This window comes from Syngnathus floridae, chromosome 3 (genome assembly GCF_059516105.1).
Source record: "Syngnathus floridae isolate MCC-2025c chromosome 3, RoL_Sflo_1.0, whole genome shotgun sequence".
Classification (NCBI taxonomy): Eukaryota; Metazoa; Chordata; class Actinopteri; order Syngnathiformes; family Syngnathidae; genus Syngnathus; species Syngnathus floridae.
Window position 1 is genome coordinate 1081181 of NC_142415.1, and position 12613 is coordinate 1093793.

The 12613-nt window shown below is 45.0% G+C and overlaps 1 pseudogene; it reads right to left on the reverse strand.

The window, feature by feature from the left end:
* LOC148400055 (ankyrin repeat and BTB/POZ domain-containing protein 2-like) overlaps positions 1-9539 on the reverse strand; it is a 28407-nt pseudogene extending 18868 nt beyond the window's left edge.
* Between the last annotated feature and the right edge of the window lie 3074 nt (positions 9540-12613).

Genomic DNA, 12613 nt, shown 5'->3' on the forward strand with positions numbered 1-12613 from the left:
GCAGAGGATTTGATCATCCTAAAGCTGTGCTGCAGTGTCAGCATCAGGAAAGCTGTGGAAACCCGTCTATGTAATTGTTTTCACCTTCTCCTGTGGTCTGCAGGAGGTGAGCTATTGCCAGGGCGTGAGTCAGATCGCTGCACTGCTGCTCATGTACATGAATGAGGAAGACACTTTCTGGGGTCTGACACAGCTACTGGCGAACCAGAAACACGCCATGCATGGTGAGATTATGTTTTGAAGATGACGTATGCTTTTTGAGATGTTGCGTTCCTAAGAACAGGAAAAGGTCATTTTGCAGTTTGCTGCATGTTGCTTTTGGAATGTGCAGGTCAGTGTAACTTTCTATTAGGTGCACTGCTATGATTTGCTTTTTTTTTTTTTTTTAATGTTTCGCTGCTGTCTTGCTCGCAACCTCACGCCATTGTCCCTTCCTTTCAGGATTTTTTATTCCTGGGTTCCCTAAACTTCAGCAATTCCAAGCACATCATGATCAGATCATTTCCAAACTCATTCCCAAACTAAAAAAACACATGGTGAGGCGTGACACTGTTGCATTACCAGTAATGAACACACAGTGGAGTGTACAATTCTTCAGTTTTATTAAGGATTGTTGGTTAACCATTAAATGTTTCTCTGTAGGACAAAGAACAAATGTCTGCAGGGATTTACAGTACTAAATGGTTCTTACAGTGTTTCATTGATAGGGTGAGTAAATTGATCAAGATATAGTCCATTGACAATTGCACTGAGACACATTTAAGAACACAATACTGAAAGAGAAGGATAGGACCCATTTTTTTCTTTAATCTTCATCTTTGTTTTTTTCTTAGTAGTTGGTTTAAAGTTTTCAAGATGGACATTGGATTTTTTTCAACAGGTTGGGGAAGGTCTTTTTCTGTTCCAGCATGACAGCAGAGACATGCTCGGATGATTTCATGTGGAAGAACATGTACTATATTACCTCAAGCCATCTTTGGATGAACTACTATAAGAAAGACGATTCTAATTCTTATTCTGAACAACAAAGACAGGCACTCTTTTAAGCTAAACCATGACAAAATCTCTTTGAAATGCCATGCAACATCATTATTATATATCTATTTTTAAATATTATTTTAGCAAATACTACCTTGTGTGTTTTAAATCTCTGGAATATTGCATCAGAAGTAATATGAAGTGTTTATCTATTCCAAACCAATCTAGGCCTGAATTTTAGCTGATGCGCCTTATAATCCGGTGCGGTTTATAGTCCGGAAATTACGGTAGGTAATTTTGCATATGTTGTTATTGACTCAGAATCACAATACACATATCACAATGATATAGTATATATATATATATATATATATATATATATATATATATATATATATATATATATATATATACACTACCGTTCAAAAGTTTGGGGTCACCCAAACAATTTTGTGTTTTCCATGAAAAGTCACACATATTCACCACCAAACGTTGTGAAATGAATAGAAAATAGAGTCAAGACATTGGCAAGGTTAGAAATAATGATTTGTATTTGAAATAAGATTTTTTTTACATCACACTTTGCTTTCGTCAAAGAATCCTCCATTTGCAGCAATTGCGGCATTGCAGACCTTTAGCATTCTAGCTGTTCATTTCTTGAGGTAATCTGGAGAAATTGCACCCCACGCTTCCAGAAGCAGCTCCCACAAGTTGGATTGGTTGGATGGGCACTTCTTGCGTACCATATGGTCAAGCTGCTCCCACAACAGCTCAATGGGGTTCAGATCTGGTGACTGTGCTGTCCACTCCATTACCGATAGAATACCAGCTGCCTGCTTCTACTCTAAATAGTTCTCGCACAATTTGGAGGTGTGTTTGGGGTCATTGTCCTGTTGTAGGATGAAATTGGCTCCAATCAAGCGAGAAATTGCTAAGAAATTGAAGATTTCCTACAACGGTGTGTACTACTCCCTTCAGAGGACAGCACAAACAGGTTCTAACCAGAGTCGAAAAAGGAGTGGGAGGCCGCATTGCACAAGTGAGCAAGAAGATAAGTACATTAGAGTCTCTAGTTTGAGAAACAGACACCTCACAGATCCCCAACTGGCATCTTCACCACCATCCAATTTCTCGCATGGAATAGCCTTCATTTCTAAGAACAAGAATAGACTGTCGAGTTTCAGATGAAAGTTCTCTTTTTCTGGCCATTTTGAGCGTTTAATTGACCCCACAAATGTGATGCTCCAGAAACTCAATCTGCTCACAGGAAGGTCAGTTTTGTAGCTTCTGTAACGAGCTAAACTTTTTTCGGATGTGTGAACATGATTGCACAAGGGTTTTCTAATCATCAATTAGCCTTCTGAGCCAATGAGTAAACACATTGTACCATTAGAACACTGGAGTGATAGTTGCTGGAAAGGGGCCTCTATACACCTATGTAGATATTGCACCAAAAACCAGACATTTGCAGCTAGAATAGTCATTTACCACATTAGCAATGTATAGAGTGTATTTCTTTAAAGTTAAGACTAGTTTAAAATTATCTTCATTGAAAAGTACAGTGCTTTTCTTTCAAAAATAAGGAAATTTCAATGTGACCCCAAACTTTTGAACGGTAGTGTATATATATATATATATATATATATATATATATATATATATATATATATATATATATATATATATATATATATATAGTATATCATACTATACATTACATATAACACATACATATAACATTACATATATGTATGTAATGTATATATATATATATATTTATATGTATATATATATATAAAAAGGTTTTTTTGTATATATATATATATATATATATATATATATATATATATATATATATATATATATATATATGGCAGCTTATAGTGAGGCTACCACTGCTCACAGTTTAAACAAACACACACGAAACACAAGTCCCAACTGTGATTGCGGCACCACACACACAGTATGCCCCTACCCCCTCCACACACACACACTTACTGAGTTCTGCAATGCTGCCCACACAGGTGGCAAGTAGGGCCTGTTCCAACATTCGCAGCTCCATCTGAATATGTCTTCCTGGCTCTCCAAAGATTTAACAGCAACTTTTTTATAAGGCATGCCATGGGCTAGCAACGACATCTCTCCTAAACACACTCACACAGTCAAAACAAGTCACAAAGAAGACAATAAGCAGTTGGTACATGATATCTGTATCGCTATATTGGCTTTGCATGCAACACTGCTTGTGTGAGCTAGTATAGAGAACGGTTTTGTGAATGTGTTTCAAACTCTGTTCAGGAGACCGAGAGCTTGAGCCAATTTACTGAAAGGGAGAATATCAGCCTGATTTATTGCCAGTCAATCATAGTGACAGTACATCAAAGTGAGAGACACCCCTGACCCTCACTAAATAGGAACTGAACCTCTTCAGTGGCTTTGTAAACACAAATTAAAGTCACACAGGTGAAGAAGGATGTTATGCAGAAATTTACTTACAACAATTTTTAGATAAATGATAGGATTAATGGTCGTGGCAGAGAGTTGTGGGATGTGAAATATTTTTTGCATTCTAACAAAATAAGTGAGTGGCACATCTAATATGAACAAGCAGTATCAAAAATGTATCGATGTAAATATCACATGCAGTAGACTTCTTCAAGAAGATGGACTCATTTTCGGATATACATAAAAACATTAAGTACCGTCCAATACCTGCAACTCCACATTTGTGCTTCGAGACCCAGAAGTGTCTCCCCAAATGTTTTCTGATTCCTTTAATATTTTGCTACTGTATACAATCTTACTGTATATTAAAGCAATTGTAACTAACACTATTAGTCTCAAGCTATAGCTGAATGTTTATTTTAACAACTTTTAAAGTTGTATTAAAGGGGCGTGGTTCACAAAACATTCTTAGAGATTCACTATCAGGTCTGCTTTGCCACATGCCAGCAGAAGCCAAAGCCAGCAGAGTCATGCTCTAAGTCAGGCGTCGGGAACCTATGGCTCGCGAGCTGGATATGGCTCGTTTGGTGACGTTATTAAAAAGAATACATTACCGTATTTTTTGGACTAAAAGTCGCTCCAGAATATACATCGCATCAGCCATAAAATGCACGATAAAGTGAAAAAAAACATCTATGAATTGCTCCGGAGTATTAGTCGCATTTTGGGGGAAATTTATTCGACAAAATCCAACACCAAGAACAGACATGAACGAGCAACAACAGGCTAAACGATACGGTATGCTAACGTGACATAAACACAAACGAGAAGCTGAGAACGGGCCTGACGTAACAATAACAGTTATTCAAATAACTATAACATAAATAACACGTTTATCAAATCATCCGTGTCACTCCAAATCATTAAATCCATCGAAATCTTCGTCCTTTGTGTAAACAACACCTTTATCAAACCATCTGTGTCACTCCAAATCATTAAAGCCATCGATCGAGTTGGCCCTCCTTTATGTAAACAAGTCCGACATCAGCGGCGCGTTGTAGTTCAAATTTTTCTGCAGGCCCATATAACAATATGTAAACTATGTATGAAATAACAATATTATAAACAACAATTTTATCGAACCATCCGTGTCACTCCAAATTAATAAATCCATCAGAATCTTCGTCTTCCGTGTCACTTGAAAAAAACGGGAAAAAAAACCCAGCTGTTGACGCCGGAAAGACTACGTGCGCTGCGGACGTCAGACTAAATATATCAAATAGATTTTATTAAAGTATCCGTGTCACTCCAAATCACTAAATTCATCAGAATCTTCATCTTCCGTGTCACTAAAAACAAAAAAAAAAACAACAACTGTTGACACCGGAACTACGTGCCCCGCTGACGTCAGACTAGATATATCAAATAAATGTACTAGAAACAACAATTTTAACGAACCATCCGTGTCACTCCAAATCATTAAATCCACCGGAATATTCATCCTCAAAAAAACAAACAAAAAAAACAAAAAAACACCTGTCGATTCCGGACCTACGTGCGCCGCTGACGTCAGCCTCATTGTCAGTTGGCAGCTCCAATTATTCCACAGAGCTACATATATAATTACATTGTAGCGTTACCAAAGTACCAGGTACGTGGGTTTGGCAACCGGCTCTTCATTTCACAAATCAAGAGCTCAACATCTGAGCCAACACACGCAAGCGACCTGCATCGCTCTTTCCAGTCTGCAGAGAACAAAACACAAGCCACTGTTTTGTGATTCTACCTGTGGCCCCTAAAAACTCACTCACACACACACACACGCACACACGCACGCACGCACGCACGCACGCACGCACGCACGCACGCACGCACGTACGCACGCACACACACAGACACACACACGCACACACGCACACCTTGGATACTGCGTCAAACACTGCTCTGTTTTGTGATTCTACCTGTGGCCCCTGAAAACACACGCACACACACACACACACACACACGCACACACACACACACACACACACACACACACACACACATCCACTTTGGCTACTGCGTCAAACACTGCACTGTTTGTATCTAACTAAACCTCAGGGTGATTAAACCATTTCCCTTCAACTAGAATAAATGAATTAATGACGCCCTATTAAAAAGCATCTTTGAAATGTTCATGTGTCTCCCAAAAGAAAACAGGGCCTCAGACAGAACAAAAGTCCTTTTCTGCTGCCAAGTATAAAGCTGCGCTTGTGTTCAGCTACAAGAACAAAATTAGTAAAAATAAATTAATTGAAAAAAAAAATTGGGTAAAGGTCAACATAACCTTCAACAAAACTATATCAGGCCTAGGTGCCAGTCGCTTTTGTTTTGCGATATGTGTCCAAAACTACTTTATACAGTAATAGTATCCCTGATTTGGATTCCCTTTACAGAGAAACTGTCTTGTAAATTCACCCAACAAGAATGAACTTTACAGCAAGACTGCTATGTTTCTTTTTTTTGTTCTAGTACTGTATATTTTTTATTTTTTAACGTTAATGTTTTGTTTTATTATCTTTTTAAGTTCTTGTGTCTTTTTATTGTGCATTGTGCAAATTCCATTTCAAGTAACGTGATTGGGAGATGACATTACCGCGGAGTAACACTGCAACCCCAAATATTCTTTTCAAAGAAAAAATATATTTATGTAATTAGTCATCCATAAAATATCCACAGCAAGTTTAGATCTACACATGGTGCTAACTTATTTTAACAACTTCGAGTTTTTTCAAATTCGTCAACAGGAATTAATTTTTTCACAATTATATCAGGCACTACAACTCAATCGATTGAAGAAACTCCTTTTAAAAAAAAAAAAAAAAAAGTAAGACGGGGGGGCAAATGTACTCGTGTGGGTTTTGTTCAAGGCTGTGACAGGCGGCTCATACACTTTTGGTTGTTTTGAACAACAGACACTAAGAGGGAATCTGAGCCCCTTTGTGTTCTCTGTGGGGTCAAAGACTAACAACACTCACTCACAAATGTTTCCATTTCCTGTTCAAGATCATAGGAGCTCAGCCTGCTTCCAAACACAAATTGGACCAGACACCGAGAAGCATATGGTGCCGCACATAAGTTATACTTATCCTTGGATGCGCTATGACATTCACTTTGGTTCGATGTTCAAACTCAGTGTGATAAGCATAATTCCAATAAAGTCAAAGTTAAAAATCGACTCCTTTCTAAGTTCGTATCAAGGGTGTTAATTTTGTGTCTACGTTAGGAGATCTTTAACACGTTTCAACTGTTCAGCTGTTCATTTTTATCGATCCATCTTTTCTATATCCACCACATAATAATTTCTCTGGTTTTCCACTGTTTACCTCACACAGCCCTGAGCATCTCACTTCATAAATACAAAATAATGCTGATGTCAGCATTTGCTGAGCATTTTGCTTTGGAAATGATTTTGTTTTGTTTTCGTTGTGCGTCAGCACAATTCACATCCACCACAACCACACAAAGAAAAGGAAACATTTTGAACCATTAAGTTGCAAAAAAAAATTCCATAATTAACATCTTATAATATAGTGTTCCACACCAGCCAGAAACCATTATGACCACTTCTTCAGTCTGATGCTACAGTAGCTCAGCACTTGCCTTTACTAAAACAGTTTGTTATGAGTGGTGGTGACTGAAACAGATGACAATAACAATGTGTTTGCTACTGTGGGTAGTTTTTAGCAAGGGCATATCCAGGAATACAAGCTTTTTAGTGCCCATGCCAGGAGTAACACAGCATATTAACATATTTTATTATTCAGTTAATTGTGCAGATCTGGTTAGCACATGCGCCTCACAGTTTGGAGGGTGCCAGTTTGATTCCACCTCCAACCCTCCCTGTGTGGAGTTTGCATGTTCTCCCCGTACCCGCGTGGGTTTTCTCCAGCCACTCCGGTTTCTTCCCACATTCCAAAAACATGCTTGGTAGGCCGATTGAGCACTCCCAATTGCCTCTAGGTGTGAGTGTGAGTGCGGATGGTTGTTCGTCTCTGTGTGCTGTGTGATTGACTGGCAACCGGTTCAGGGTGGACCCCGCCTACTGCCCAATGATTGCTGGGATAGGCTCCAGCACGCTCACGACCCCAATGGGGACAAGCGGTATAGAAAATGAATGGATGGAATTGTGCAAGTTGACATAATTTAGTTGTACTTTCAGACAAGCTGAAAACAGCACAGCACGCAATTTCACGTTGTTCTACTCGACTGACGCTAAAAATACAATTTACCTACTATGTCCTGTTTATCTAAGAGCAATACTATGTGTCTATGTGTGATTGGCAAATTGTTTCCTCCATCGTAAAACAGTAAAGTCAAGTTAGGTGTGGAATTGTGGTTTATACTGACCATTTGCATTTTTGCCACAGATCAGATGCTCACAGAACTGCAGCAGCCCCCACAGCTCCGCGTCATTCTTAACGGACGCTTCCAGCATCTCGGCACTCACTGGATAGCAGGTGATGCTGCCGGCGTCCTCCTCACTCCACCTTGCTGCTTGCGAACCGCCACCTTCTCTGCCAAGCGTTCCATACATGCGGTCAAATAGAGTGCGGCGAACTCGTGCACGCGCGCTGACACTCGCGTGTCCACCATCCATCTGAAGAAGCGAGCGATGGAGAGCGACAATCCGTACCGCACGGACTTGCCAAGCTGACGCACGGAATCTACGGAGCTCATGCAGTCTGCACTGCACCGCCTTCACCGCGGAGGAAATGCAAGTGTCAGCCAAAGCCCAGCTCAGCACCAGTCTCACGGCGCTCTGGACCTCCTGGTGTGTGCATCGCTTGTGGAGCTCACTCAGTCGCTGTGCTTCTCTTGAGATATGCACTGAAGCCTCCCAAGCAGCACGGAGAATCGGCGCAATGCTTTCACAGTGAACGCATCATCTGAACAGCTGCTTTACGCAAAACTCTTCTTAGCTTCCGCTCGGTCCACGGATACTCTTCGAGTTCAGGTAGGATGGGACACTTAGCCACTAGGTCTGTCGCATCTTCAGGAAGCGTGCTCACCGTGTACCAACTTCTATTCCTGCTGTTCAAGGAGACAGCCTGACCCTGCGGATTTTGGCTCAACCCATTAGAGGAAGACCAACTGAGGGAAAGCCCAGGGTATCGGGCCGCGATGCCTGAATCAAGGCTCAGTGACTCCAAGTTTTGTCATCGTTTTAGCGATTTAGTTGACCTTCATGCAGAAAAACCAACTCAGACGTCCAGAATGAGTGAGGAGTGTTTATTGGAGGAGCTGCGGTGGAGGTAGAGCGGGATGATCGGAGCCAGGAGCACGGAGCGGGAGCAGCAATGGTGGAGCGTGTGGAGTCCAGCCAGAACGGGGTGGATCTTGGCGGTTATCGGTGGAGGTAATCTACGAGCAGGATACACAAAACTTGGTCAGAGAATTCAACGTGGCTGTGGCGGAGATCTTACTGCGGACCAGAGGATCTGAAGAACGTGGCGTCGAAGAGCAAGGCGAGAACTATGAGCGAGGAGCTAGAGGCACAGCCGTGGAGGTGATCACACTGAAGGGACACTCAGGCGCCTAGCAGTTGACAGCATGCTCCTTAAGAGCTCTCCTTTAACGCGCCTGATGAGTCGCACCTGGGCCCTCTGCACTCTGCAAACAGTTGCTCCCTGTCGACAAAAGAAGTATGCCACCCCGGACCCTGACCCCCCCCCCCCCAATGGTCGCACCCCCGGCGGCCCAGAAGAGGAATACGGGAGTGACGACCAGTAGTCCGAGATGAGGGTAGGGTCGCAGATGTAGGAACGGGGCACCCACGAGCGGTCCTCGGGACCGTAGCCCTCCCAGTCGACGAGGTACTGCCACCCACGACCCCGCCGACGGGCGTCCACGATCCGTCGTACTGGGTAGACTGGGTCGCCATCAAGATCCCGGGCAGGAGGTGCGGGCTCGGCCGGGGGAAGAAGCGCACTGGACTCGACCGGCTTAATCTGTGAGACGTGGAAGGTGGGATGGACTCGGAGGCTCGGAGGAAGACGGAGACCGACCGCCGAGGGACTAATCACTGCCAGGATCTCATATGGCCCGATGAAGCGGGAGGACAATTTTTGTGACATGGACTTGAGGGGGACATCTCGAGAGGAAAGCCAGACCTTCTGACCTGGGGAATAAAGTGGGGCAGGCGTGCGTCATCGGTCAGCATACCTGCTGTTCTGTTTGATGGACCGGTGAAGGGCCTTGACGGTGTTGGACCAAACGTTCTTGCAGCGTCGTATATGGTGGCGAACAGACATTACCGCGATCTCCTTCTCGTCGTCTGGGAACAGCGGCGGTTGATAACCTAACGAAATCTCGAATGGGGAGAGTCCTGTGGCAGAGGAGACATGAGAATTGTGGGCATACTCTACCCAGGGGAGAAACTTATTCCACTCGGACGGGTTATCAGAGCAGAGACATTGGAGCACGGCCTCGTGCTCCTGGTTCAAGCGCTCGGTGTGCCCGTTCGTCTGGGGATGGTAGCCCGATGTCAGGGAGACCTTCGCATCGAGCGCTGAACAGAACTGTTTCCACACCTGGGATATGAACTGGGGACCTCGATCGGACTGGATCTCCTGCGGGATACCATGGAGACGGAATACGTGTTTGACGAGAATCTGAGCTGTCTGGAACGCAGAGGGGAGTCTTCTGAGCGGTACAAGATGACATGACTTGGAGAAGCGGTCGACGATGGAGAGGATGGTGGTCATTCCCTGTGAGACGGGCAGGCCTGTCACAGAATCTAATGCAATATGGGACCGGGACGGTTGGGTATGCGAGATGCTTTAGAAGGCCAACAGGGGGTCAATGGGAGGACTTGTTGCGAGCGCAAATGGGACAGGCGAGAACGTATTCCCTGACGTCCTTGTGGACGGATGGCCACCAGAAGCGTCTGGTGATCAACGCGATGGTGCGGCTGGTCCCGGGATGGGCTGAGAAGGGACGTGGGTCTTTCCTCGTGGCCCCGTGCCTGGATCGGGTTCCCGGAGCTGAGCCTGAGCAACGAGCCCCTCGATATCCCAGGAGAGGCAGCCTATGGTGCAACTGGGGGTAAGGATGGGTGCTGGTTCCTCCACTGACTCGCCGGGTGCGAATTGGCGGGACAAGGCGTCTGGCACCGACATCATAATTTTTCTCTGCGGGTGACAGACGTCGGGAGAAAAAGGCACAGGGGTGAAGCTTCCTATCAGAGTGCGAGTGCTGTGAAAAGATAGCCCCTACTCCTGTGTCGGAGGCGTCGACCTCCAGGGTAAATTGTTTCCAGGGATCTGGATGAATTAGGATTGGTGCCTGTGAGAACTACTCCTTTAAAGTGATGAATGCGGCGTTGGCTTCTTGAGTCCAGGTGAATGTTGTCTTGGTAGAGGTCAAGGCTGCTAGGGGAGCGGCTGTCTGACAGTAGTTGCAGATGAATCGGCGGTAAAAATTGGCAAACCCGAGGAAGCGTTGGACCTGGTTGCGGTTCTCAGGAATAGGTCAGTCCAGGCCTTGATTTTGTCGGGGTCAGGCCGAACTTGATAATGAATCCCAAGAATGTGATGGAACTTTTGTGGAACTCGCACTTCTCAGCCTTGACACATAAGCGATTTTCCAGGAGACGCTGCAGCACCAGGCGGACATGATGGCGATGTTCGGAGAGGTTCCGTGAATAGATGAGGATGTCATCAAGGCAGACAAAGACGAATATGTTGAGGAAGTCCCGAAGGACATCGTTGACTAAGGCTTGAAAGACTTCGGGGGCATTGCAAAGTCCAAAAGGCATGACAAGGTACTAGAAGTGGCCTAGCGGGGTCTTGAAAGCGGTCTTCCACTCATCTCCCTGGCGGATCCTGACCAGATGATATGCATTACGTAGGGTGGACTCCTGGACTGGTTCAAATGCTGATGAGCGGAGGGGAAGAGGATACCTGTTTTTGACGGTGATGAGGTTGAGGCCACGGTAGTCAATGCAATGGCGGAGAGTCTTATCCTGCTTGCCCACAGAGAAGAAACCTGCCCCCAGGGGTGAGGAGGACGGGCGAATTCAGTGATTCATTGATGTAAGTCTCCATAGCTTGTCCCTCAGTGCGTGAGATATTGTAGAGTCTACTGGATGGTAGCGGAGCTCCGGGAAGAAGCTCTATGGCGCAATCATAGGGGCAATGTGGCGGTAAGGATGAAGCCTTGCTCTTGTTAAAAACCTGTCTTAGGTCATGGTATTCTCTAGGCACTTGTGAAAGATCGATCGGACCAGGTTCCTCGGGTGCTACTAGGGGCGGGCGAGATGGCACGGCAGACTGAAGACAAGAGCACAAGCACGTCGTGGACCAGGACTCGATATGGCATTCTGACCAGTTGATCTGAGGGTTGTGTCTCTGAAGCCAGGGGAAACCACGTACAAGGGCAGACTGTCTTACGGGGAAGACATAAAAGGAAATGATTTCACGATGGTTGCCAGAGATGATTAGCTCCACGGGTTTGGAGCGTTGGGTTATGCTGGAGAGCCCTCTCCCATCCAGGGCAGAGACAGCGAGAGGCGTAGGGAGAGGTTCCGTCTCGACTTTGCCTTGGGAGACAAATTCCTGGTCGATCAAGTTTCTCTCGCACTTCGAGTCGACCAGCGCGGATAGCTTGTAGTGATGGTTGTGCACAGACATCATGGCGGGTAGGGAGAAGCGAGGAGACTTAACACTTGTCGGCTGGTCCGGCGGTCCTCCCCTCAGGACCCTCTCTTTTGGCCGAACCGGACAGTAGGCGATGAAATGATCGGGGGAGCCGCAGTACAGACACTGTCGGGACTCGCGGCGCCGCTGCAGCTCCTCCAGGGAGAGTCGGGCTCAGCCAATCTGCATGGCTTCGGGTTCTGGAGAGGACTGGCTAGGCGATCGCCTGGGCGGAATGGGTCTGGCTAAAAAAAACTGTGATCTCTCCTCCGTCCACTCACATCGGGAGCTTCTCCGTCTCTCCCTAATTCCCTAATGGCCAGGGAAATCAGGTCGTCCAAAGTCCCTGGTTCTTCCAGGACTGCCAGTTCGTCCTTTAAGGACTCATTTAAGGCTTGAAAAAAAAAAAGTTTTCAAGGCTACAGGGCCCCACCCGGACGCGGCTGCTAACGTACGAAACTCAACAGAAAAATCTGACACGGTGTTGTTCCCTTGCCTAAGCCCCCACAACC